Source organism: Pseudorca crassidens, chromosome 12 (genome assembly GCF_039906515.1).
Source record: "Pseudorca crassidens isolate mPseCra1 chromosome 12, mPseCra1.hap1, whole genome shotgun sequence".
NCBI classification, from domain to species: domain Eukaryota; kingdom Metazoa; phylum Chordata; class Mammalia; order Artiodactyla; family Delphinidae; genus Pseudorca; species Pseudorca crassidens.
In genome coordinates this window covers 89,033,554-89,061,070 of record NC_090307.1, presented here as the reverse complement: position 1 = coordinate 89,061,070, position 27,517 = coordinate 89,033,554, and the positions used below count along the sequence as shown (strand labels likewise).

Below are 27,517 nucleotides of genomic sequence, written 5' to 3'. Positions count from 1 at the left end.
GCTAGAAAAAGGCTGCTTGAACTAGCCTGAGAAATAATGTCTCATTAAGGAACATCCTTTTTACAGTTTTTAGGTGCGATGTAAGAGAAATGTCCAGGAGCACAAAGCATCATGTCCTTCACCTCAAAAGTAGTTTTTCTAAAACCAGAGTCCATTTTAGAGACTTTTGGAGGAGACAAGGTATATTAATCTTTAGAGCAACAAATACCTACTGGGCGTATTTGCTTTGCTCTCTTCACTGTAATCCGTACCCCAGATCTGTTGGTGAATTAGTTACTGCCTTGAGGATCTTTTCTGCCAGCCTCAGATGTCATTATCTTCTATTTATTCACAGTTTGCATATGATAAGAGCATTCAGGAACAATTTCCCCTCATCACCTCACCCCTGACCTGGAAGGAGCAGCTCTAAATGAGAAAGGGATTTGGAGACTTCCTCATTATTCACGGAAAAAGTCAGACTGCCCTGGACCCAATTAAGGACTGGCTGTGGTCCAGCAGGGCATCCTGAAGTGTGGACATGACTATAACCCATGGCAAGCACGAGGATTCTAGGTGGGACATAGATGGATGTTCTTGAGACGCAGTATGTGTGTATTTCATTTACTCTCTTAGAAAAATATAAGTAACATATCAAAACTGGGATTGCAAATATTTTGCTTGGAAGAAGGTTAAGGGCATTTTTGTTAAAAAAGAAAAAAGTAGAAGTGGTGTTTAGATACATGGCAAAAATAATGAAAATGGTATATATGGATGACTGAAGCTTGACAAGGGTCATAGCGGAAAATTCATTCATTCTTTCACTTATTCATTCAATAAGTACATCTTGAAACCCCTCTGAATGTCAGACGCTCTTCGGTAACAGATAATGGAAATACAGAGATAAACCAAAAACAGATGAAGTAACTTCCCTCAGTGTATTTACATTCTAAGATGGGAATGGATCTTTCAAGATGCTATCAGATAAAAATAATAGAACAACAGACTAAAAGTGGTTAATAGGAGTTATAATCCATTCTACAAGACGACATGCCCAGAGGTTGCCAGTTCCAGATGTGGCTGTGTCAGCAGCCCCTGATATCAGGGCTCCAACCTGGCTTCCAGTGATCTCTTGGCTTTTTAACTCACTGTCACAGAATGGCTGCCACAGCTCCAGCTACAACATCCTCACACCACCATGTCTCATGGTTATGTTTCCTGCCTGGCCACAGCAGATGTTTGTGTTTGAGAGTCTTAGTCCATAATAAAGGGTAGGATGAGCTTCCTCCAGCCACTGGTTCTCAAAGTGGTATCCCCAGACTAGCAGCATCAACATCACCTGGGAACCGGATAGAGATGCAAATTCTTGGGCCCCACCCCAGAACAACCAAATCAAAAACTCTGAGGGTGGTGACCAGTAATCTATGTTTTAACAAGCCCTTCAGATGATTTAGTTGCGTGATGAAGTTTAAAAAACACTGCTTTAGGAAAATGCTATTTGGGTAAAAAGCAGCCTGATTTTAAGTTTGAAAGGTAGTTGCTAAAAAGACAAAGTAGGTATCAAGTGCTAGAGTTTTGGTCCTTCTCTCGGCCACTAGCGAACGGTGTGATTTCAGGAAGTAACTTAACCTCCCAGATTTTATTTATTTAGATGGTAATGGGAGTTGGGGGACAGGTTTGGGAAGAGGTTTGATCTGCTCGGTGGTTTTCAACCAGGGGCGATTCCCCCACCAGTGGACGATTGGCAATATCTGGAGACGCTTTTGGTTGCCACCAAAGTGAGAGGGGGTGTTACTAGCATCTAGTGGGTGGAAGACAGGAACGATGCTGAGCAGCCTACAGTACAAAGCACAGCACCACAAAACAAAGCATTATCCAGCCCCAAACATCAATAGTGCCAACGCCGGGGAGCCCTGAGATGGCCCTAGGGATGTCACGACACAGGTGAACCTTGAAAACGTTCTGTTAAGTGAAGGATGCCAGAGACGAAAAGCCACATACTGTAAGACTCCATTTATATCTAGAAGAGGCAAATCTATAGAGATAGAAAGTAGAGTATTGGTTGCCCAGGTCCGGCAGGAGGGGGAAAGAGTAGTGGCTACTAATGGGTCTAGGGTTTCTGCTTTTGGTGATGAAAATTGGAAGTGGTGATGGTTACACAACTCTGTGAATATGCTCAAAACGACTTAATTGCACCCTTAAAAAGGGTTGTTTTTATGGTATGTGAACTATATTATTGGGGAAAAAAGGATGAGGGGATGAAATGAAAAGCCTAAACAGAGGACTCTAGTGAAAGCATTACCTGCGGTGGGAACTTTTCTTTCTATCTCATAGAAAAAGCTGCAATTTTCCCACTGCTAATAACTTAACTTTTTTCAAAAGAGAATACATTTTTCCAAGAATCATCATGACTTGGTACTTTTCCTTCTATTAGCTCTGAATTTGTCATCTTCTCTCTGTGAATATGGCTGTCATTTTTACCTTTTGCAAAAGGCTTGATTGTTTTGGAAACCACTACGAGAGGATCAGAGGAAGAAGACTTATTTTTGACAGCTTTCTTCTTCTGGAGGGTTCCCTCCAACCCTCCTCACACATTCCCTGAGCAGCTACAGAGTGCATGAGCCCTTGTGCTCAGGGCAGCCTCCGTAGTATTCTGGGCCAAGGTGATTCTTTGCACTTCCCTGAGCTCGCATATCTTAGAAACTCTGCATGCGGGGCGTGGGCCGGCTCCCAACTTGTCAAACTGCCCTTGGAATTCGAAGTTAAATTATGTAGGGACTTCCCTGGTCCAGTGGGTAAGACTCCGCACTCCCAGTGCCGGGGACCTGGGTTCGATCCCCGGTTGGGGAACTAGATCCCTCATGCGTGCTGCAACTGACTCCATATGCCACAACTATGAACCCGCATGCCGCAACTAAAGATCCCACGTGGCACAACAAAGACCCAGTGCAGCCTAAATAAATAAATAATAATTTTTTAAAATTAGATTATTTAAATGTTACAGAGACGCACATCCTGTAGACCTACGTTATGCCTCCTCTTGTGCAAAGGGAGTTACGGCGAAGTCCACAGGGTCACACGATACATGTTAAGGGGTGGGCTTTAATGGGGAAAATTATGAATCAGGAAGCAGCGAGAGAAGGCAAGTTCCCCTGATCTTTCATCGTCCCATGGAGAGATGTGCTGAGACCAAGGGCTGCAGGGTACCTGCAGAGGGGCCCTGACTCTTGCTGCTGCCGTTGCGTTTTACCTGGCAGGTGTGAAGCAGCCCTAGCACCTGGTAAACCAGCAGACGACCTAGACACCGGTAGTCTGGTGTTAGATGCCAGCTATTTATAGGCGTTGTCAGGGGAGCTCGCTGCTCCGTAGGAACCATTCAGTATGTGTGGGAGGCTTCTTTCATTTAGTGCAATATGTCTGAGACTCATTTATGTTATTGTGTGAATCAATCATTCTTTCCTTTTAATGGCTGAGTAGTTTTCCATTGTCTGAATACACCACTGTTTGTGAGTTTCCCTGTGACGTTTTCAGTTTCTAGCTCACATGAATACTGGTGTGAACATTTCTGGATTTTCACATGGTCATGTATTTTCATGGCTTTCCTGTAACTGTGAGTAAAATTTCTGGGTCATAAGCTAGGTGTACGATTCCTGTAATTAGAAACAGCCAGACTTCCCACCCACCAAGTCTGAGTTCCAGTCGCTCCACGTTCTTGCCAACGTTCAAGCAATATTTAAATGATGCCTTTATCCCTTTTCATGGCAGCCACTCCGGTGGGTGCACAGTCAGATCCCATTGCAGTGAAGGAGCCACCGGGCCAGCGTAGAACTGTGGGTACCAGGGACGTCAGTGCTTGACTTGGTTCAGAGCAAATGGATCATATCCAGTTCTTGCCGCTGGCTGACTGGGGAACGTGGGTCCTGGTGGGCACAAAGCCGGGAGCTGAAATGATCTCCCACCAGCCTCCAGACCCCAAGCGTGCATTGTGGGTTTTTCCTGAAGACTTTGCATATCTATCAATCAAGATGCCCATGGGGAAACTCGCTGAGTTGCTGGAGAAGGTCACAGTATTGGGGTCCTCGGTCCCACAGGAGGCCATGCAGCGTCACAGAAATCACACACTTGGAAAAAGAACAGACAGTCCTTAGGCACCAGTTTCCATCCAGCTGATACAGCTACACGTTCCTCTTCCCTACAGAGTAGATTGTAATTTTGGGTGAAGCGGATTGGGGAGTCAAGATAAGTGAAAGAGAGTAGAATAAGGAGTCCATTATCCTATACCACTCTGGGTTAGCGGGAAACTGGAAGAGGGAACTGAACAGAATTGAACGGAGGGCATTTTCAGAGGTGTGGGCAGACAAAGTGGAAAGCCCGGGAAACAGTAACAGCGGGAAACCATTAACTCCTGGGGTGGGAGGGGCAGCGAGAAGGAGCTGGTGCTGGACCCCAGGAAGAGTCACAGCAGGAGAGACACTGCCCCTGAGTAGCTATGCCCGTGTATACAGGAGCTAGAGGCACCAGGGGCCAGGCAGCACCCCGGCAGGGAGGAATAAATACCCCCGCCTTTCCCTGCACCCAGTCTGATTTCCTGTCACTGTCTTCCTTTGGTCAAAGCCAGCCCAGAATCTAAGTGGGAAAAGGAGATCTGTTGATCTCATTCATGGACGTCGGCTTCCTGGGGGAGGACACGGACAGGGAAGGGCAGAGAATGTATCCAAAGAGGCAGAAAGAGAAAAAAAACCACACACACAGTACAGTCCCAAAGCTCACTGAATTCATGGTAGCTGTTGCTTAGCTGTAGGAGGAAGAAATTAAAATGCTATTTAAAACAATAACTGCTGGGCTTCCCTGGTGGCACAGTGGTTGGGAGTCCACCTGCCGATGCAGGGGACACGGGTTCGTGCCCCGGTCTGGGAGGATCCCACATGCCGCGGAGCGGCTGGGCCCGTGAGCCATGGCCGCTGGGCCTGCAAGTCCGGAGCCTGTGCTCCGCAGCGGGAGGGGCCACAACAGTGAGAGGACCGCGTACCACAAAAAAAAAAACAGTAACTGCTGCAGCTGCTTTTGCATTGTTATCTCATGAAACGCTTCACCAATTTGGACACAAATACAATTAATTACCTCTTGTACTGTTGCAAACTACTTTCTTAAGCACACACCTGCCTTGTTATCAGGATTCTAGAATCTTCTTTTCCGTGGCCACCCACTCGTGCATTGTCCAAGGGCTGCAGGGGCTTTCAGAGAACGAGGAGGACAGGGGCATAGGTGGGAAGCAAGGGGGAAGTTTCCCACCCATACAGGTCGCCCTGTGATAGGCTCACAACTGCCGTTGCATCCTGCAGCCACGTGGTGGCACTGTCAAGACCTGGGTTTGCACAGTCCAGGGGCCACGTGGTTGATGTTGAGGTGGAGACCTTGCTAACCCAGGTCTGAGACAGGCCTGCACAGATGCCAAGATCAACACTCACTTACTTCACACGTTCACTGCATTAACCTACTCGGGCAGTTGTTACAAAATAACACAGACCGGGCAGCTTAAGCAACAGAAATTTATTTTCTCGCTGCTGAAGGCTGAATGTCCAAGCTCAAGGTGCTGTCAGTGTCGGTTTCCAGTATTTCTCTTCCCGGATTGCAGATGGCCACCTTCTTGCTGTGTTCCCACATTGCTTTCCCTCTGTGCATGGGTGAGGGCCGGGGGAGTGGGGAGGACCCTGATGTCTCCTCCTTCTCTGATAAAGACACCAGTCCTATTGGATTAGGGTGTCCCACCCTTATGACCCTGATTACCTCCTTAAAGGACCAATCTCCAAAGACATTTGGCGGTGGTAGGGAGGAGTGGGATACTGGGCTTCAACATATGAATTGGAGGTGGGGAGAGACACACAATTTAGTCTAAAACTGAAAACGATTATTCTCTAAAACATGACACTCCAGAAGGTGAAACCACATGTTCTGCAAAAAAAAAAAAAAAACACCCTGGGCTTTTGTCCTAATCGTGAGTCACCAAGGCAGACTAGTCATTTACTCCTGATGCAGTCCCCTCTTGGGGTCATTCAGTACCGTCACACGATTTAAAAATCTACCTCCTTCCTAGAACCAAAGGAGTGTTAGGAGGGCCCAGCTCTAGAAGCCCCCAGGTTTTAACTGCCCCCTTTCTCCAGGACATTAGATGCTTCCTAACACTGCATTTTTAGAATGATGGGATTCTGACACAGCAAAGTAGGTCATCCTCAAGGGGGCCTGTGGCGACCGCCTGTCGGCATAGGACAGGAGGCCTAATCTGGATGACTGTTTCAGTGGTCCTCCAACCCCGCCCCTGCCTGGCAGAGGGATGGAGAGAGAGGCAAAGCTGTATCAGAGAACCTGGGTTCGGGAAACTGCTGACAGATTCAGGAGGCCACCTGAATAGCTGTTGAAGGACAGAAAGTAAGCCACAACCCCCTCCACCAGGCACTGTCTCCACCCCGCCACTGTGTTTTTTTGTTTTGGGGGGTTTTTTTTTGCGGTACGCGGGCCTCTCATTGTTGTGGCCTCTCCCGTTGCGGAGCACAGGCTCCTGATGCGCAGGCTCAGCGGTCATGGCTCACGGGCCCAGCCGCTCCGCGGCATGTGGGATCTTCCCGGACCGGGGCACGAACCCACGTCCCCTGCATCGGCAGGCAGACTCTGAACCACTGCGCCACCAGGGAAGCCCCCGCTACTGTCTTTAACCCTAAGGACGAGGCATCATCTGGAAGGAGGGGACGAATATGAAGCGAGTGCTGCAAGAACAGAAGCAACAACCTAGAAGTTGGAGACTGACATTTGGAAGGAAGAAAAGAGAAGGGACTAGGAAGAAACGATGGAGCTCCATGGTCAAGGGGCGCCCCCTAGTGGTCGGACGTGCAACTCTGTGCTGCTGGCAGTCTGTCCAGCATGCAGGGGGAACTGTTGTCTGTCCTCTTCTGCCCAGCAGACCCCTCTCTTACTCTGAAACAATCAGTAAAAGTCTGGTGTGTTTGCTACCTCTGGGAGGGGGAGGGGGAGGAAGGGAATTTGGCGTTGGCCATGCAGGGGTCACAGGGATGTACAAAGAGAACCACAGGGTCATGACCAAGAGGTGAAGAGGAAGTGGGCTCTGAACTGAACTGACAGGAAGAGTGTGGAGCTCTTGCTGTTTTCAGTTTCTCAGGCCAGGAAAGGTCTCACCATAGAAGGTGGGCTGGAGGCTCCAAGTGTCCATTTGAATTTTCAAGTCAACCTTCAAGTTGATGCCTGGAGCCCCCCAACTTGAGAACCTCTGGGTACCGTGTCCTTTGGTGTTTATTGCGTGTGGACACTGTTATTTAGTCCTTTTCAAAAGTACTGTCTTTTTCTCTAGGCAGCCTTGCTTCTCTCTGCTTTCATCTTTGGTAATCTGAGGTGGCAGGCAGTGAAAAGATCATTCATTTCCTGGGCTTGACAGGAGGTCTTCTGAGTCCAAATCAGGGTCTGTGTGTGAAGTATTTTACTTTTTTACCTTCATCTATTTTTTTCACACATTTTCCCCTAATTTACCAAAGGCTTTACATGTCCATGGTAAAGCGTTCCAACCAGGGATTATATAATAATTAACACTCATATAGTGCTTAGTATGAGCCAATTAATAATCATATATTAATTCACATAATCTTTGTAACAATGATATAAGGTAAATACTATTATTATCCCCACTATAGAGAAGGAAAAACTGAGGCTCGTTGGGGTTAAATAACTTGCCTATGGTGACTCATGGTAAGTGGAGAGGCCAGGATTGGCACCCACGCTGTCTGGTTATAGGACTCATATATTAACTTTAATGCTGTCTTGACAGTGAAATGATGTAACGGCACACCTGAACCCCAGTGCCCAGCTCATCCAAATGAGTTACTCATTCTACTTAGCAACCAGTTCAAATGCCCATCCAGTTCTAACCCCCTCCTTTTTGATACAAATATGTATCACACTATTTGTAGGGTCTTGCTCCTTGCTTTTTCCACTTAACCCTGAAACTCGGAGATCATATCAGATTAGCATACTAAAAGTTCAGGAATCCATTCAAATGTGTGTCTGTTTGTGGGGAGGGGTGGAATTCCCCACCAGCAAGCAATTCTGCAACACCAGCTGGGTGTCCTACAATTCAACTCAATTCTGACCCTCTCTACCTGGGGACAGCACCAGATGCCACAGGTTAAGGGCTCAGTCTTACAAGACACCCCCCCCATCCCACTTCTGATACCGATTGCAAGTCCAGGTCATCACCTGTGCTTCTGATCAACTGTCTATGAATCAGAGGTTCCCACACCTACTCCTTGGGTTCATCTAGTTTGCTAGAATGGCTCACAGAACTCAGGAAATCAGTTTACTCACTAGATTACTGGTTTATTATAAAGGATATTAAAGGCTACAAATCAACAGGCAGAGACAGAGATACATATGGTGGGGTCCCGAACAGAGGAGCTTCTGTCCTAGTGAAGTTTGGGCCCTGACACAGTGGCACATGGATGTGTTCTGATACCCCAGCCTGGAAGGTCTCTGAACCCCATCCTTTTGGAGTTTTTATGGAGGCCTCATTACATAGGCAAAATTGACTCAATCAGTGGCCATTGGTGATTGATTCAACCTCCAACCCCTCTCCCTTTTGCTCCAGAAAATCAGGGAGTGGGACTGAAAGTTCCAACACTCTATTCAAGGGTGGTTCTCCTGGCAGCCAGCTTCCCCACCTTTAAATGATTTCCAAAAGTCACCTCATTAGCATGAACGCTGTTGAGGAGGAAGGGGACTTGTTATGAATAAGAAGACACCCATTTCATCTTTATGGCTCTGAAACAGTTTTTCAGGAACTGAGGATGAGAGACCAAATATTACAACAAAAGATGCTCCCATTGTTTTGAGAGCTGAGGAAATTCCAAGGGTTTGGGGAGCTGTGAGTCAGGAACCATGGAGAAGACCAAATATGTATTTCTTATTGTGAATCACAATATCACACATACATAGAATTGCATCATTCTGCTTTAACCGCTCTGTAGTATTCTGTGGCGTGGATGTACCGTGATTTATTTAATCTGTTTCTCAATGAGGGGGCATTTCGGTTTTTCCTGTCTATTCCAACTATTTTTCAAGAAGGGAGTATAAGTTCCAAGTTCTAGGGCCTGAGGGGAGAGAAGAGGGCAGAGGATTCAGGAGGTTCAGGGGATTGTTTAGCTGTTTCCTAAGTAGGGGAGCTGGTACTCGGAACAGTTCATGGTCCAGAATGGCCAAGGTACCAAATAATTGGGACAGAAGCCAGCCAGCGTGTTAATGTGCCCACCAGGTGAGAATCAATCCAGGTTGTAGAGAGAAGCAAAGAGAAATTTATGACTCGGGGATTTAGGGGGTAACAGCGAAAAAGAAGTGGGTTTGAGCCCATAGAGGAAGAAGAAAGTTTCATCTCGGAATCTGCTCAAAGCTTTAGCTTTTAAACAAGATCCTAACAAAAATCTTGGCATTGCTGGGGCTGTGAAAAATTAAAAGTCAGGAAAAAATATTGGAATTGTCCAAAACGATAAGGTAAATATAGGGAGAACCTAGCAGTTCGACATAAAACCAGCAAGTTCTGGGGAGTAATGCTTTACTGGAAGCTGAAAGAAAAGAGTGGGATTATGATCTAACTTCTTACACATTAACAGTTACATAAGAGACTGTAAAATTACTGGAAACACATAAAGGATTGGTTTAGAAGTGAGATATGCTTGCCTTTGTTTTGTTAACATAGAAGGGATCTATTATAAGTGTTTCCCAGCTCTCTGAAATAGCTCCTTGAGATAATTCAGCTGTCATGCTAAATGTCTGCAGAAAGCTTTGCTAACCGGAAAGTTCTGGGCTTTTATATTTGAAGCCTGTTTTAAAAGTCTATGGCCTTGGGCTTCCCTGGTGGCGCAGTGGTTGGGAGTCCGCCTGCCGATGCAGGGGACGCGGGTTCGTGCCCCGGTCCGGGAGGATCCCACATGCCGCGGAGCGGCTGCGCCCGTGAGCCATGGCCGCTGAGCCTGCGCGTCCGGAGCCTGTGCTCCGCGACGGGAGAGGCCACAGCAGTGAGAGGCCCGCGTGCCGCAAAAAAAAAAAAAAAAAAAAAAAGTATTTTTCCAGCCAAACTGAACTACTCTTCCACCAACACACTGTGCTATAAATTCCACACCCTGCTCCTAATAGATTACATCTAGCCATCTAGCAAGTGCTTTGACAGTTGCAGGGGAAAAAACAATGGAGTTAGACATGTCATACATTGTAAATATGGGCTGTGATTATCAAGGAAACCGCATTCTGTTCTTAATAATCATTATAACTTTAAAGCTGTGTGGGCGCTGCAAAGACCAGATGGCCTGGGGTTTTATTTGCAGCGAACATTCAGTGATCAGGGTGGAATTAACATCAGCTACTGTATTTTTATATAATTTGTGGGTTTCATTGACATTTGTTAAGTATGCAAGGTGGATTGCTTCTATCGTGTTGTCATTATATTCCGAATTCATAAAAATAGGTCAGTGACTCCACACAGGCTAACTAAGTGTCAAACTGAGTGATTAAAATAGCAATATTAGTATTTTATCTAGAAGGATGATATTAACATAAAGAGTGGACAGATCCCAAGTGTAGATCTGAAGGTACTGAGTCTGGTGAATCTGAAAATATGATGAGTTTTCATGAAAGAGAAAAGACCAACTAGTAAGAATGATAATGACTCCCTGAAAATTGGATTTTATTAAACTGACAGGAAGCCATGGAAATATTTGCGACATTTCAAAAGAAGTATCTCTCTGATAAACCCGTTATAACACGAGCAACATAATGCTTTTTGTGCCAAACTAGCATCATGGTTAAAGGTAAAGAAATCAAAATTACATAATCACCAACAAAGATGTATGTATTCCTTGTACCATAAAATGAGTACCTAGCACACTAGTTCTAAGAAGCTTGCAAAGTCAGGTGCAAATTGAATGCGAGAGATGCTTGGAGAGAGAGTGCCATACGGTATTGGTAAGTTCCTTTATCGGGTAGCTTTCTATGTGGAAAAGCAATCATTCGTATTTGTGTATTCTCACAAATATTTTATTTTACAAGTGTAAGGAATCACTGATAACGTGTGTTTCATACAAAACAGTTCTGTGTGTATGCTGTTCCCTGTGTGAATGAGAAAGAAATGTTAGATGACTTCATATTCTGTTCATTATTTTGTGGTCAACAATATGCTTCTTGATCTTGACTCTGTAATGCCAGAGAGGTGTAAATGTGATCAAAGATGTCCTGGGAATATGTCCTTGTAGGGAGTGTGCGGCAAAAGGGGCAGGAATTACATAACTCTAAGGAAACAGTTGACAATTAAAAGCCACACCAAAGGCTCTGGGTCTGTGGTCATTGCAGACATACAGAGCTGTTAGAACCAATGCATTCTACCTGCTGTCTCTCATGAGCTGGGAGAAAGAAAGAATGGAAGGAAGGAAGGGAGAGAAAGAAAGATAGAGAAAGAAAGAGAGAGAGAGAGAGAGAGAGAGAAAGGAAGGGAGGGAGGGAGGGAGGAAGAAAGAAAGAGATGAAGGAAGGGGGAAAGAGGGAAGGGGGGAAAGAAAGAGAGATTTCCCTGGTGGTCCAGTGGTTAAGACTTCGCCTTCCAATGCAGGGGCTGTGGGATCCCTGGTCAGGGAGCTAAGATCCCACATGCCTCACAGCCAAAAAACCAAAACATAAAATGGAGGCAGTATTGTAACAAATTCAATAAAGACTTTAAAAATTGTCCGCATTTAAAAAAAAAAAAAACTTGAAAGAAAGGAAGGGGGGAAGGAAGGAAAAGAAAAAGAAAGAAAGAGAGAGAAAGGAAGGAAAGAAGGAAGAAAGAAAGAAAAAGAAAAGAAAGAAAGGAGGGAAGGAAGGAAGGGAGAGAAAAGTAACCAAGTGAGTGAGAAAAATGGCTTAGGGTGCAAGCTATCTGTCATTGACTCAGAGATGTAACAGGGAATTATCAGAAATACGACCCTTCTTAGTAATATAAGTATCATTGTTATTACATTTTAAGATATTATTTTTTATTTATAAATTTGTGTTTTGCATCCAAATCCTCATTAAATGATCTGAGGATGCCAAACGTTGAAGAAAGAGTATCCCAAAGCGAGATCCATCTTCTACACACTCTGTAAATCTTGAATCCTCATGGATGAAAAAGAGTCAATATTTGTTGAATTATTGAATAAATCTATGTCATCTCATCCTAGCTCTCTAATATAAATTGCAAAATTGGGGAAACTTAAGCATATTTTCCACAGTTTCTGAAAACGTGCAGGAAGGTAGCGCTGAAACCTGAATGATACAGGTGTCCCTCTGGACGCTGGTACCTGCCTGTGTCTCTGCTACCCTACTGAACTATAATCCCACCAGTGCACTGTCTCTCTGTCACTGCCCCTCACTGCATCCCCAGAACATCTCAAACTGTGGTCTGCGGACCACCCAGCAATCTGTCAAGCTGTTCTCAGTTGTCAGAAAAGAGGCGATGAAACGTGACGATGTCATGCATTTTAAACATAAGATGAATTATGATTTTCAAAGAAAATTGTAACAGTGAAAGAGTAACCGGAAACTTAGTAAATGTTCTGAATGGTCTTGCCTGGAATGGGCAGCTGTGATGTATCATCTCCCGACTTCTAAAGGGCTTCACTCCTGCAAAATACATTTCCCATGTCAGGTTCCAGTCCATGAAATGACTCCCAGCTGAAATCAGCCGACGTCATCCCAGGCGCACAGGCGAAGATGCTGGAGCACCACCACCACCCCCAGAGTCACCCCGATAAACTTCACCTGATAACTCTGCCTCTGCTGATTCTCAGTTAAAACGAGGGGGTCCCAGGAAATCCTGGTCTTGCTGGTGGCGGCCACAGTCAGCCAAGCCTGGGGTTCTGGGAAAAGCCAACTTCCTTCTGAGTTGGCAGTTTTGAAAAGCACTTATTCATTTTTCAGATGGAATATTTATCATATTTGTTTAGAACTATGAAAATGCCTCACCAAGTCAGCTGGAAGCACAGAAAAGTCGAGGGTAGAAATGATTAGTGTGTACAGCTCTTCTTCCTGTCTCCCCAACAGAGCCTAGGAGGTTGTGACATATCACTGGGACCTGAACGCCGAGATCCAGCCTCAGGGGAGAGACAGAAAAAGCTACAGGGCATCTATGTCCATGTCTGTAGGCAGAAACCCCTGATCTCACCATATTCGGATTCTGCTGTGGGCAATGCCACATTTAAACTCTGTGATCGGTGAGCACCCGCTCCCCCAAGGATGCCTTACGCACGTCTCTCTGGCCTGCACCTGATACATCATCACGTCTGAATCCTTCTTCTCTCCCCATACCTGGCGCCAGCTGGATACAAAGTCAGGGCGTTAAGCAAAGTCCAATCAGGACACTGGAAACCAAGGCAGCAGGCTCCAGAGAGGCAACTTAAGATGTGGGACTGGCGTCAAGGAGCTGAAAGGGCAAAGGGGAGATGATGAAAGAACCGAGAGATTAGCAACAGCACGTACCATTAGCGGTAGGTCTGGAAGGATGAACGGAGGAGGCGGTGTCTGCAGAACCACGGAGGGACCCAGCCCCTACCAGAGATGCTATGGAAGACACAGAAAGAGTGGGGACATCCCCCAGCATCCCCGCTCCTACCCCTCCCACCCCTACCTCCAGGTGGCCTGACCTACCTGGAAGCCAGCTGACACTGAAGCCTGGGAATGGTTTGCAAAGACCTGTGTGATTCAGAGCAGTGGAAGGCGACAGGGAGGGGTGGGGGTGACATTCATAGGAGGAAATGCCAGATACGCAGGATATAACTTCTGTGTTACAGGAGAGAGAGAGAGCCGGCCTCCAGGAATGCCGATTCTCTCCCTGGATGCGCCGGAATCCTTCTCTGTCTGGGGGAGAAAACGCCCTTGCAGCAGTGGCTGGAGATGCTTGAAAGGGCGGCCAGCCCAAGGCAAACTGCTGCTCATTGCAGTGCCTTCCTGCCAGAGCCCGGACCTATCTCAGGTCCCACCCGGGGGGATTTTCAAGCACATTCGTGGTGCACCTGCCTTATTGAGCAGAAAGTTAAGAGGACTGGAGAGTTAACAAGCCTGATTGCCCCTGCTTTCCCTCCCCTGACACTGATCAAAATGCAGATTGAAGATGAGATGGGTTGGAGTCTCTGCATTAAGACCTCGGCTGATGGAATTTTCAAGTTGGCAGGAATATAGAAAAATGCTCTATTTCAACACCCTATCACCTAGCAACAGAGGCTGGAGGACCGCAGGGAAAATGTCCCAGCCCAGCCACGGAAACCCAGAATGTGTTGCTTGTTTGTTTTAAAGCGAATTGATTTAGGGAATTCCCTGGGGGTCCAGTGGTTAAGACTCTGCACTTCCACTGCAGGGGGCACTGGTTCGATCCCTGGTCAGGGAACTAAGATCCTGCAAGCCTTGCGGCGCAGCTAAAAATGTTAAAAATTAAAAAAAAAAAACTATGTAGCTATTTAAATGTTTCATATAATTCATAAAGTGAATTGATTTTAAAAGAGAGTTGATTCAAAGGTAGATACGATGAATGAGGTGTGAGGATTTAAGGTACACTGTGGTGACTGGAGGTGGTAACACTGTATCATATCATTGAAATTTGCTAAGAGAGTAGAACTTAAATCTTCACACACACACACAATAAATATCTGAGGTGAGAGATGGGTTAATTAACTAAATGGGGAGAATCCTTTCACAATGTATACATAGATCAAATCTTCACCACGTGCACTTTTAATATCTTACAATTTTATACTTCAATCAAGCTGGAATTTATAAAAGGTACAGAGTAACTAAATAATAATATTAAAGGCACAGGGTTTTGGACAGGTGATATACAAATATGTAACAAAGGTAGCAGAGGCAGGCAGCAGACACAGAGTCAATGCCAGAAGCCTGCCCTTGCCTTTAATTGCTGTATAATGGGCATGTCGTGAGGGTCCCAGGAAGGGGTCTGGGGTAGCCAAAGAGCTCATCTCTCCATCTCAAGAGCCTCGGCTTAATCACATCCGCAAAGTTCCCTTTACCATGTAAGGCAGCATGTTCCAGGGGTTAGGATGTGGACATCTGGGGGGCCATTGGTCTGTCTACCCCACTAGGCTACAGACTTATCTCATTCAAAAGCAGATTTTAGGACAAGCTCTTCATAAGCGCTGTGGATACAGAGAGGAAAAGGTGGGGTGCTTGCCCTCAATTAGCTTGTAGGTTTAATAGAGGAAAAAGCTAGGTAAACGAAACAATTGCAAAGCAATACATTACTCTTATAGTAGCATGGGCAAATAGATGAGGGATGCCTAAATCTGGAAGAATGAAGGAAACCATGGCATATGTGCAGGTGCTGGCCAGGGAACGAGGAGAGAGTGCTAGAAATGGAAAGTCATGCTTTTGAAACAATCATACTGAAGTTGATTCCGACAAGAATCGTCAGTCATGCTAAATCTAGGGTGGGAGGGGGTGTTTGTTGGAGTAGGATGTTCTCACGGTCTGAAGTGTCTCCCAAAGAAAGCTTATTCGTTGCAAGGAGGAAAAAGGTAGTAACTCTAGGGTGGAGAAATCAGACAACACCTTGACCAGGGCGTCAATTAACATCACTAATGAGGGGCAGATGGACATCTAGTGCCTATGGCTGGGATTCCCCCAAGAAAGATACAATATCCCCTTGGTAGCATCCCAGCTGGGAAGGCATAGAGTTATCGAATCCTGTGGAAACTGTTAGACGGACCCCAAATGGAGAACATCTTATTTTGAAAAGTTGGCAGTATCCCTCAAAAATGTCAATATTGTGAAAGAGAACAAAAGGTCAAGGAAGTGTTCCAAAATTCTTTTATCTATTCTTTTTCAAATTCTTTTCCCATTTAGGTTATTACAGAATACTCAGCAGCGTTCCCTGGGCTATACAATAGGTCCTTGTTGGTTATCTGTTTGATATATAGTAGTGTGTATATGTCAATCCCAATCCCCCAATCTATTCTTCCCCCCACCCCCAGTAACGATAAATTCGATCTCTAAGTCTGTGAGTATGTTTTTATTTTGTAAATAAGTTCATTTGTATCATTTTTTTGCTTCCACATATAAGCGATATATGATGAAATGTTCCAAATTAAAGAAAAACCATGACACCTAATGCAATGCCCAATCTAAGACTGGCTCTTGTACTGGAGAGAAAAACATGATTCCTGGGTTAGTGGAGACAATTGGAATATGGAAGGAAGATTAGATGAATTTAAATAAAATGTTGTTTCCTGAATTTGATAACTGCACCGTGGTTATCACGGCCATTTGCTCTTAGAGACTCAACTATGTATTTCTCAAGAAGGATATCCTTGTTCTTGAGAAATACATACTTGAGTCTCTAAGAGCAAATGGCCACGATGCATGTAACTCACTGTCACATTGTTCAAAAAGAAAACACAGATAGAGAGATAAATTGATAGAGTGACGATAGAGAATAGACTCATGGTTCGAACAAACTACGGCAACTGGGTAAAATGCTAACAGTAGATGAATGTAGGTCAAGGGCACTCTTTGTATTATTCTTGCAACTTTTCTGTAAGTTTGAAATTATTTCCAAATACAAAGCATTTTTTACGTGAGCAAAGTGTGAGTTCAAAGCCAGACTTGCCTGGGGCTGAGTCCTGGCCGTGCCCTCTCATTAGCTATGTGAACTTCAGCCTGTGCCTGTTTCCCCATCTGTAAAATAAGGATACACACAGCAGCTCCCTGGTCGGGCTGTGTGCAGGTCAGATGAACTAACTCACATGAAGCCCTTGGAAGAGGGGGCTCTGTGCCCAGCAGAACTACTGTGTTGTTATTATTCCTAGAAGAGGTCATATTTAGCTGAGAGTTGGCAGATGGGTAAAAGTTTGCCAGCTGGCTATGCAGAGCAAGAGCATTGTCGATTCGAGGGAAATGTTGCTGAAAACTCCAGTGAGAGGTGGGACGTAGCATAAGTTGGACAGTTGAGCAGGGGCCGGACGACGAAGTGTGGTTCTTCCTTGCAAAGGAGTGTTACTATTTGCCGTTCCGTAGTGCGGTGTTTGGGTGACTAATGTAAATGCAGACGGGTCAGTGGTGGCATAGCAATTCGTAATTTTCAAAGACCACTCTGGTAGCTGCGGTAGAAACTAGACCTGACAAATCAAAGTGACGTGCCAGGGAACAGGGATGGTGACGATCCAGGGAACAGATCATGAGAATCGGAACCAGGGAAACTGCAGAAAGTCTAGACAGGAGGGAAGGATTTGCAGATGTCTAGTAGGTAAAATCGGTAGAACCGACCCAGTTTGGGTGACTGATTTGGTGGGTGTCGAGCAGACACCAAGAATGCCTTCCCAACCCTCCTGCACTGTTGGGGGGAAGGTAAGTCGGTGCAGCCGCTATGCAGAACAGTATGGAGGTTCCTTAAAAAACTAAAAATAGAGCTACCATAGGTTCCAGCAATCCCACTCCTGGGCATATACTCAGGTGAAACTCTTAATTCAAAAAGACACATGCACCCCAATGTTCATAGCAGCACTATTCAGTAGCCAAGACATGGAAACCTAAATGTCCATCAACAGATGAATGGATAAAGATGTGGTAGATATATACAGTGGAATATTATTCAGCCATAAAAAAGAATGAAATAATGCCATTTGCAGCAACATGGATGGACCTGGAGATTATCATAAGTGAAATAAGTTAGAAAGACAAATACCATATGAGACCACTTATATGTGGAATCTAAAATACGACAAAAATGAACTTATCTAAGAAACAGAAACAGACCCACAGACATAGAGAACAGACTTGTGGTTGCCAAGGAGAAGGGGGTGGGGGAGGGGTGGATTGGGAGTTTGGGGTTAGTAGGTGCAAACTATTATATAGAGAATGGATAAACAACAAGGTCCTACTGTATAGCACACGGAACTATATTCAATATCCTGTGATAAACCATCATGGAAAAGAATATATATGTGCATATATATATATGTATATATCTATATATCTGAGTCACTTTGCTCTACAGCATAAATTAACACAACATTGTAAATCAACTATGCTTCAATTAAAAAAAAAAAAAGCATGCCTTCTCAGGCTTCTGGCTTGGAAAATGATAGGAGGAGCTCATTTGGGGCAGAGGACTTGCAGTTGTCATCCTGGAACAGCCCAAGGACTGTGTGGATGGCCTCTGTTGGCCCACAGGGGTCAAGATGCTTCTGCAGGGTCCCTGCTGTTATCGTTCCTCCCAACTGTACAGGTTTGTGGGTTGTAGCTTACGTACTTCTGGATACTGTCAAAAATTATCTGGAGGGCTTCCCTGGTGGCACGGTGGTTGAGAGTCCGCCTGCCGATGCAGGGGACACGGATTCGTGCCCCAGTCTGGGAAGATCCCACATGCCGCGGAGCGGCTGGGCCCGTGAGCCATGGCCGCTGAGCCTGCGCGTCCGGAGCCTGTGCTCCGCAACGGGAGAGGCCACAACAGTGAGAGGCCCGCGTACCGCAAAAAAAAAAAAAAAAATTATCTGGAAATGGTTTTGTTTTGTGAAGTGAGCAATACTTTGTAATTTGTCATAGTGTAAATTGAAAGAAAGGCATTAAATGTATTAAATTATTTAAATTTTTTTCACACAATAAAAAAATTGAAACAGTTTGGAAACTAATGGACATCCAGTTGGAAATGTCCAGTAGGCTGTTGGCTGTGAGCCCAGAGCTCAGGGTTGGAGACAGAGATTCAGGGTTTTCACTGTCACCTTGGTGACCATGTGATTGTGGATGATGTCACCCAGACAGGGTGACTCTCAGGATGAGTGGCAGGGTCTTTAAACCTGACAAAACCTGTGGTTCTCTCCTGGAAAACGCAGATGCCCACTTACACTAAGAAATCTTCATATAAATTTAAGGAAAGACCACTGGAAGCTCATCCCGCCAACCGCTCCCTCCTCGTTGGTTAAAAAACCTCTTCTCTGGGTCAGGGACTGAACTGTGAGTAACGAGCCATTAGTGGACTGTGAAATCTATTTAGTGGGTTAACCAGAATTGGAGAAAGCAGAAGAGAGGGAACAAGAGAAAGAATGGGATGAAAAGAAAGGAAATAACATGCATGATGTAGCAAAAGCAAGCCTTGCTTTTTACAACTTTCGTTTTGGTTATATGTGCTTCTATAGGAACACTGTGTCTCACTATGCATGTATAAAATAATACACGCATATAAATAATTCATATATGTGTTTATATGTACATATATAAACACACACACACATACTGCCTTTGATGATTGCAAATGGAGTGTGTGTCAGTTATCTATTACTACATGAAAAACCAGAGTGGCTTCAAACAGCAATCAGTTATATGCAAATATATGTATGACTGCAGTTTAGACTTGCTGCAGCGATCTCGCAAGCAGTTACAGTCGTCTGGAAGCCCACCCAGGGCTGGATGGTCCCAGACACCCTTTCACAGGTCTGGCGGTAAGCTAGGCTGTCGGCTGGTGACCTCGTTTCTTCTGCACCAGCCTTCTCCACTTGGCTGGCTGGGGCTCCCTGGGCTCCTAAAGGACAGGTAGGCACCTACCAAGCCTTTGTGTCATGCTCACTGATGTTACGTTAGCCAAAGTGAGTTGGAAAATTATCATTTTGACGTGAAGCCCAGAGCCGATATGGGAAGGGACTCCCAAGGATCTGGACACTGTCGGGGGGTGCATGAGTGATCAGGGGCCATTAGCATAACGTCTACTACAGAGTGACAAGCACGTGATTCCTGCCGTGTCTTTTCCATGCTCTGCTTGTTCTTGAGTCCTTCACCCTGGTTCATCCCTCTTTTCCTTTCTCCCCATGTTTCTTCTTCATTAATTGAGATTCTTGCAGGGAAGCCTCAATGCTAGGAGTAGGAAAGGATACCAGGAGAGGTAAGAAGATATCATCTTAGCCCTCAGGCCACTGGTCAGCTCTTTGAGTAGATAAGGGTCCAGCAAGAGAAATGCTAAATAATGAATCAGGGCAGCGCTCAGCTGTCACAAGACAGCTCCAAATTAAACATCCAGGACTTCCCTGGTGGCACAGTGGTTAGGAATCTGCCTGCCAATGCAGGGCACACGGGTTCGAGTCCTGGTCAGGGAAGATCCCACGTGCCTCAGATCAACTAAGCCCGATGCCACAGCTATTGAGCCTGCGCTCTAGAGCCCACAAGCCACAATTACTGAGCCCACGAGCCACAACTACTGAGCCCATGCACCTAGAGCCCGTGCTCCACAACAAGAGAAGCCACAGCAATGAGAAGCCTGCGCACCACAAGGAAGAGTATCCCCCGCTCGCTGCAACTACAGAAAGCCTGTGCACAGCAACAAAGACCCGACACAGCCAAAAACAAATAAATAAAATAAATAAATTTATTTTTTGAAAAAATCCAGGGAATTTCCTCTGGGAGCGCCAAAGTTGGCGGGGTCACCAGGCCGGTCAGCAGATCTGCTCACCTCTCTTCTGAAGGGCGTCATTTGAGTTCTCAAACTGTACTGGCTTTCAGGGGGAAAATAAGAACAGTCTAGAAGCACAGGAATTCAGTAAAAACTTGTCATCTGCACGGGCTGCCAGGAACTCAGAATTGCTGTTTCTCCTTATCTCTGCAGCTTTTCATCAATCTAGGGTATGTTGGTTCGGCCTGGCCATTCCCCTGGAGGTTTTTTGAGGAGGGGCAGAGGAGTATCCCGTGTGTGCTTGTGGTTTGAATGGACCAAGTCAACCCTCTCTGGCTCAAGTCTTGCAGAATAGAAAATTTTATCCTTCTGGTCACGGTGATTGGTTGAGGGATGGTCATGGGACCCAGCTTGGTCCAATGAAAGTCAATCTTGGAAATTAGCGTGTATTATTGGGAAATTGGCTGGCACTGCTAGTAGACATCATACACCCAAAGGGGCATGCTTGCCTGAGAAGGTTTATGACTAGAGGGCAGCAAAGGAAAGCCGTGGAGAGAGAGAATTTCCCAATGGCACCATTGTTCTCAGAAGACAGTGCTCACAACTCCTCGTATTGTCTCTCCTGTCCAATTGATCAATCTTTAACCAATCAGCCAACACACCCTAAAGTGTCATATATTCCTCCCATTCAAAAGTTTAATACTTTTTTTTTTTTTTTTTTTTTTGCGGTACGCAGGCCTCTCACTGCTGTGGCCTCTCCCGTTGCGGAGCACAGGCTCCGGACGCGCAAGCTCAGCGGCCGCGGCTCACGGGCCCAGCCGCTCCGCGGCACGTGGGATCTTCCCGGACCGGGGCACGAACCCGCGTCCCCTGCATCGGCAGGCGGACTCTCAACCACTGCGCCACCAGGGAAGCCCAAAAAGTTTAATACTTTTGAATTCAACAAATTTTACAGATGAGATTTAAATATTGATTATAAACATAATCAATTATAAACTTCCAAGCATTCAATTAAAATCACAAGTTTAATATATCAGATCTTCATAAACGCTTTAAACTCGGCAGAACACACAGTAAACAAAGAATATGAAACCAACCCACTGAGCCACACAGAAACTGGATATAAATGAAAACTGACACCATGGTTGTGCATCTGTCCGTCTCTAATTCACGTTGTTATTCCTTTGGGGGCATCTGATGTTCTTCACTCATGCAGAGGATCAAGGTCACCATCTGCTGAGGTTGAAGACGTACGTGCAGGTGACGGGCTCTGTCTTCGGAGCAGGAGACCTGGGGGCACCTTCCCAGATGCACCACAGATCTGTGACTAGTGGGACACAGTTTGTGTCATACGTACATTTTGTCCACTTATGAGAAAATGTCCAGTTTATTGCTTCCGGCTAGTCTTACCTTTAAACAATCTTGTCATTTCCATGAAAATGGTGCTTGTTTTGAATCTTTAGAGCGCGGCCCCAAAGAAGCCTATTTTTCAATAATTTGTCCTAGGTTATGCCTGGTCTCTTTCAATTAAGTCTAAAGACAGTTGTCAATTGAGTTCCCTAAACGACCACATTTTTTTCCTATCGACACCCCTCAAAGAGGCCTTCTTTGATCACTCAATCAAAAACAGGGCTCACCATCAGGCCCTTTAAATACCCGAAGTGCTCTTGTTCATTTATTTTTTCACTTTGTGCACCTCCTGCCCCACCCCCTATTTTAAACTGTAATCTCCAAAAGCACCAAGACCTTTTCTGTCTAATTCATAATCGTGTCCCCAAATACTCAAACAGGGCTTGACATCAAAAGTGCTCAATTCAGTGGTTGAGAGTCCGCCTGCCGATGCAGGACACGTGGGTTCGTGTCCTGGTCCGGGAGGATCCCACATGCCGTGGAGTGGCTGGGCCCATGAGCCATGGCTGCTGAGCCTGCACGCCCGGAGCCTGTGCTCCACAACGGGAGAGGCCACAACGGTGAGAGGCCCGCGTACTGCAAAAAAAATGTGCTCAATTGACATTTGTTGGCTGAATGAATGATTTCCCATCTAATCGTGTCGGCCATTGAACCTGATAAGGAACATAAACACCAAGGGCATCAACCTTCTTGTGGCTTTCATAGTTTTACGGATACCAGTGACAAACTTGTTTAAAGCCAAGTTATTTCCATCTCTCTATTTTTATATATTTCTAAGTAAGATCTGCAAGACCATCAGTGTGAGGTGCAGTGCTAAAAATCAAGGCAAAAGTCGGGGCTTTGCAATATTATTCATAAAAGCCAAAACCTGGAAGCAGCCCAGATGTCCAGTGAGTGGTGAATGGATAAACAAATTGTTATACACATACGAGGGCGTGCTTCTTAGCCATCCAAAGGAGTGAATGAATCTCAAAAACATGATGCTACATGAAAGAAGTAAACTTTAAAAATTCCATACTGTAGGATTCCAGTTGTATGAAGTACTGGGGGGAAAAGAAACGATAACTACAGAAAGCAAATGAGTAGTCGCCTGCGGTCAGGAGCGTGGGAAGGGAATCCCATAAGGGGCATGAAGACACTCACAGGGTGAAGCATTGTTCTGTATCTTGATTGTGACGATTGTATGCAAATACCAAAATCCATCAAACGGTACGCTTAATATTGTTGAATATTATTGTTACGTGAATAATATCCTAATAAACAAAAAAGAGGGACAAGTTCATGGCAGGTTTGAAAAACGCATGTATTTCTACAGACTTTGAACTACACTAAAATAAGCGCATACAGCCTTTGGAAGAACCAGTTGTTTATTTGACCAGGCAACAGTTCTGCGGCAGAGACAAGATTTCAAATGTGTTTTTATGTCATTATGTACCAGTGGCAAGTGGAATCAGTCGGGTACATAGGCTTCCTTTCTCTCCCTCTGTCCTTACCCCTTTGGGTCTTCTCTGTGACCAAGGTGGGCGTTCAGCAAGATTCCACTCTGTGACTGAACCGCGAGTTGACAGCTGGTATCTGATTGGTTAGGTGGCCATTCTAGCCATGGAAGTCGAAGATTCTGAAAACCAGCATTGCAAGTAACAGCAACTCAAAAACCATTCAGACCCCCCAACACACACACACACACACACACACACACACACACATACACACACACACCTTCTTTGGAGCCAGAAACTACTGGAAAGAGAAAAACTTTGAAAGTCATGCCAAGCCATCATGTGCTCCAGGCAACATCAAATTTCCTCCTGCTGGATCTCGGAGAATTGATAATTTTTTTCCCTCTCTTTTTCTAACTATAAACTGGGACTCAGCTTTCCTGCTCCCTGCAGGCTTCAACTAATATTGCAAAAAAAAAAAAAAAAGTGTTTGGGTGAGGGGAGGATTTTAGTGTGCTCTTACTAAAATAGTCAGGGCTGCTGTTTCCAACTCTAAAAGTCAGCGTCCAAGGCTGAGTCTGGGGGCAACCATTTGTCATCAGAATGAAGGTGGGGGTCATTGGTGTGGGTGCTACAGTTAGAGACACAGCAGAGGCTGGAAGAACGGGCTTCCCGTCACAATATTTCATGGTTTCCAGCCTCTGTGTTGATGAACAGTGGCAATGTGAGAAGATTCTATTTGTCAACGTGTTTCTGCTCTTTGTTTTTATGGCTGGTTCAAAGATCACAAAGTTCCAGCCTGCTTTCTTGAAGCACTCTTCTTCTCCTATATCCCTAAAGTAAATAAATATCATGATGCCAGCTTTTTAGTCTAAGTCAGAGGTTGCCAGTTCGAGGTCCTTGGGTCACGTGCAGCCAATACACACATTGTGTTTGGCCTTAAAGTTTTAGAATAGTGGCCAAGATTTTAAAATCTGGAACTGTTACGTTAGAAGTTATATTAAAATGGGATTTATAGCTTCTTTTAGAGAATGAAATAACTGGTAGCTGACCCCTTTTTCACAAGGCAACAGCGAGATAATCTAACAGCTGCTCTTCTTCTGCCTGGGAGGGAGCTTTCTAGTTCACAATTAACTCATTTCTTTATGTTATTTATTATTTATATTATGGCATATACCCTCTGGAGCCATTTGACTTTGGTGACCCCCAAATTTGACTAAAAATTTTACAAAAAAAGTTTAGAAACTAGCATGCCTTAAACAGAAGGAAGCTGTGTTTGTGTTTGGGGATCAGTCAGGATCCCACATCGCTAAAAATAACAAGGATCTGACAGTAGCAACATACACAAAACCAAAATTCTATTTTTGTGATTGGACTTGTGACAAGGAGTCCACAGGTTGGAGTCCAGAGCTGCTGTAGCTGCTCAGCAATGCTAACAGGGAGCCAGCCTCTTTCTTTGGTTTTGCGGCACCATCTTTAGCAGGTTGGTTTTCTTACTCAGGCCTGTTGCCTCGTGGTTGCAAGGTGGCTGCCTCACCTCCAGCCATGGGTCTACATTCCAAACAGGACAAAGAATGAAACCGAAAGGAGTACAAACTATATCAGGAAAGTAAAATATTCCCAGAACACTTCAGCTTATTTCCTGTTGTCCGAAAGGTATCACATAGCCAGGCACCTTCAAGGGAATTTAGAAAAGTAGACACATTGCAGCACTGAACACTGTATGGGCAGAAAGGGGTGAATATCAGATTCGAGGAAGGGTGAATATAATATGGGACATACAGTCACTAAGACTTGGATTCAAGGTCTAACTTAACCACTTACTACCAGGTTACTTAGTCTCCCCGACCCGCAGTTTCTAACTTGGTAAATGGAGGTAGTGACAGTACCTATCATATCAGATTTTCGTGAGAGTTAATGAGTTCGTGACTATGAAGGAATTCACACAGTACCTGGCACAGGGTTGGCAATCATAAAAGGTGATGATGGTGATTGGTTTTCATTTAGAACTTATACATGGAAGCTATAGAACTTTCTTTTTTAATTTTTCTTTTATATTGGAGTAGAGTTGATTAACAATGTTGTGTTAGTTTCAGGTGTACAGCAAAGTGACTCAGTTACACATACACATGTATCTATTCTTTTTCAAATTCGAATAGAGTTTTGAAGTGGTGCTAATGTCCCCCCGAGACGGGCACACCACTGTTCCCCAAAATGCATAACCTCGGTTGAATCATGAGTAAATACCAGACACATCCAAATCAGGGGGCATTTTCCCAAATAACTGAATGATACTCCCTGAACTGTCGAGATCGTGAGTGATCAGAAAAGACCGAGGAACTGTCCTCAGTCTCTGATCTCTCCATCCTGGCTGGTCTTTCCTACCTGTGTTCACATAATTTCCTCTTACCCCCAGCAAGCTTTCCCCATGGCAGTGGGAGCACGGTCACGAGAAATTCATGTATTTCTTCCATCATGGAGACCCATGACCAGAGAGGATGAAAGAATGCCTCTTCATAGACTTTCCTTTGAAGCAAAATACCAGGGCAGGACTCTGATTGGTCCAGCTTGGGTTGAGGGCACATCCTTGGACAGGTCACTGTAGCCAGGTGCTGTGATGGGTCCAGCCAAGACCTGTGCCAATTGCGGGATGAGGTCTATCCCAGAAGAAGTGGGATAATCAAAGGAATGGCCATGAGAGGAATCATTTAGGTCTTTGCTTAAGTGCCCAACGTCACCCCATAACGAGTGGTTACAGTGGGCTGGTCTGTCCACCATCAAAGATCAGACCATTAACCACAGACAACCTTTTTCTGACCTGCTGAGCCCAGAGTCTCCCTCAGTCCTTGGAAATATGCCTTGTAAGGGCCAAGAACACAATCCCGTACCTCGTGTAACAGTGAAGAACCCAAGCTAGGAGGTGGGCGGCCTAGGCTTGAAATAGGACTCCATCAGTCACTTACTGAATACCACCGGACAAGCTATCCTCTTGGAGTTTCACTTTTCTAACTATTAAATGGGAATAATAATACAAATTATCTCACACGTCGGTCACATGGCCTCTATGAGATAATGTGCACAGGGTCCTTGGAACAGTGTCTGGCAAAGAATAAAGGCTCTGAATCATTTTCAGCCCCTGTCTGTGTCAGGGAAAAGGATTACCTTGAGCTAAAGCTGTTGTCAGGAGGAGGAAACGGAGCCAGTCCTGAATCACAAGGTGGGCAGAGGGAGAGCAACAAGCCACGCCCCCGCTAGAGTTCCAGGCTGCTTGTCTCTGTCTGTGTACTTGATGAGAACAAACGTTTCAAGGCTGGTTGGAGAAAGGGCAGTGTCATACGTAACTCTGTTGTTAGTAATTTGGGTTTTCAGAACTCTTTCTCTGGCAAGTGACCAAAACCCAACTCAAACTAATTTAATATACAATACTGTGTTGGTTCCTATAACTTTAAAATCCTGTGAGCTTCAGGTACTGCTGGATCCAGCAGCTCAACAGATGTCCCGAGGACCTGTCTCTCTCCATCTCTTGGCTCTACTTCCCTAAGTGCCAGGTTTGTTCTCAGGCAGGCTCTTCCATTAGGTGGCAAATATGGTTTCCAACAGCTCTAAGTTTATCTTCTCCCACCTTAGTAACCCTGGAGGAAATACATACCTGCCTGTATTCCCATAGCTCCAACAACTGCTGTGGATAGAACTTTTATCGGCCAGTTGCACCTTCAACTAACTGAAGACTGCAAGGAAATGAGACGCTCTCCTCAGCGAGTCCTGAGCCACGTGCCCACGTGGAGATGGAGGGTCCACCTCACTTCAGTGTTATCCCAAGGAGCAGGCTTGGAGGACTGGGGAGAGTGACGCAGGGAAGGAGGAAAGCCACCAGAGAGCTGTGGGCCACAGGGCTCAGTGCTGCTCAGGACCCTCGGGAGGCGTGCAGAGGGCACCTGAGAATCATCTGCCCAGGACACCACGAGGGGGAGTAATCGCCTACCAGCTCCCATCCCCCACTGGTCCAGGGGCGACCAGGACTCTTAGCGCCCTTGCGCTTCAAGTGTGCACGTGCATCCCTGCGGCCAACAGGAGGCGACCAGCTGCCCTGATTGGCCCAGGACTGCCCCACTTTGAGTGCTGCAAGTCCCACAGCCTAGGATGCAGTTCCCTCCTGGGCACCTCGGGATGGTTGGTCACGTCCATGAACAGGTTCCTCCAGGTGTCAGCGTGGCAGTCGGAGACAATCTTCTGGGCTACGCCTGCAGAT

The 27,517-nt window shown here is 45.5% G+C and overlaps 1 protein-coding gene across 2 annotated transcripts in view; it reads left to right on the top strand.

The window, feature by feature from the left end:
• TMEM132D (transmembrane protein 132D) overlaps window positions 1–27,517 on the top strand; it is a 639,752-nt gene that overhangs the window by 579,755 nt on the left and 32,480 nt on the right. The gene's annotated exons all lie outside the window — the stretch shown is intronic.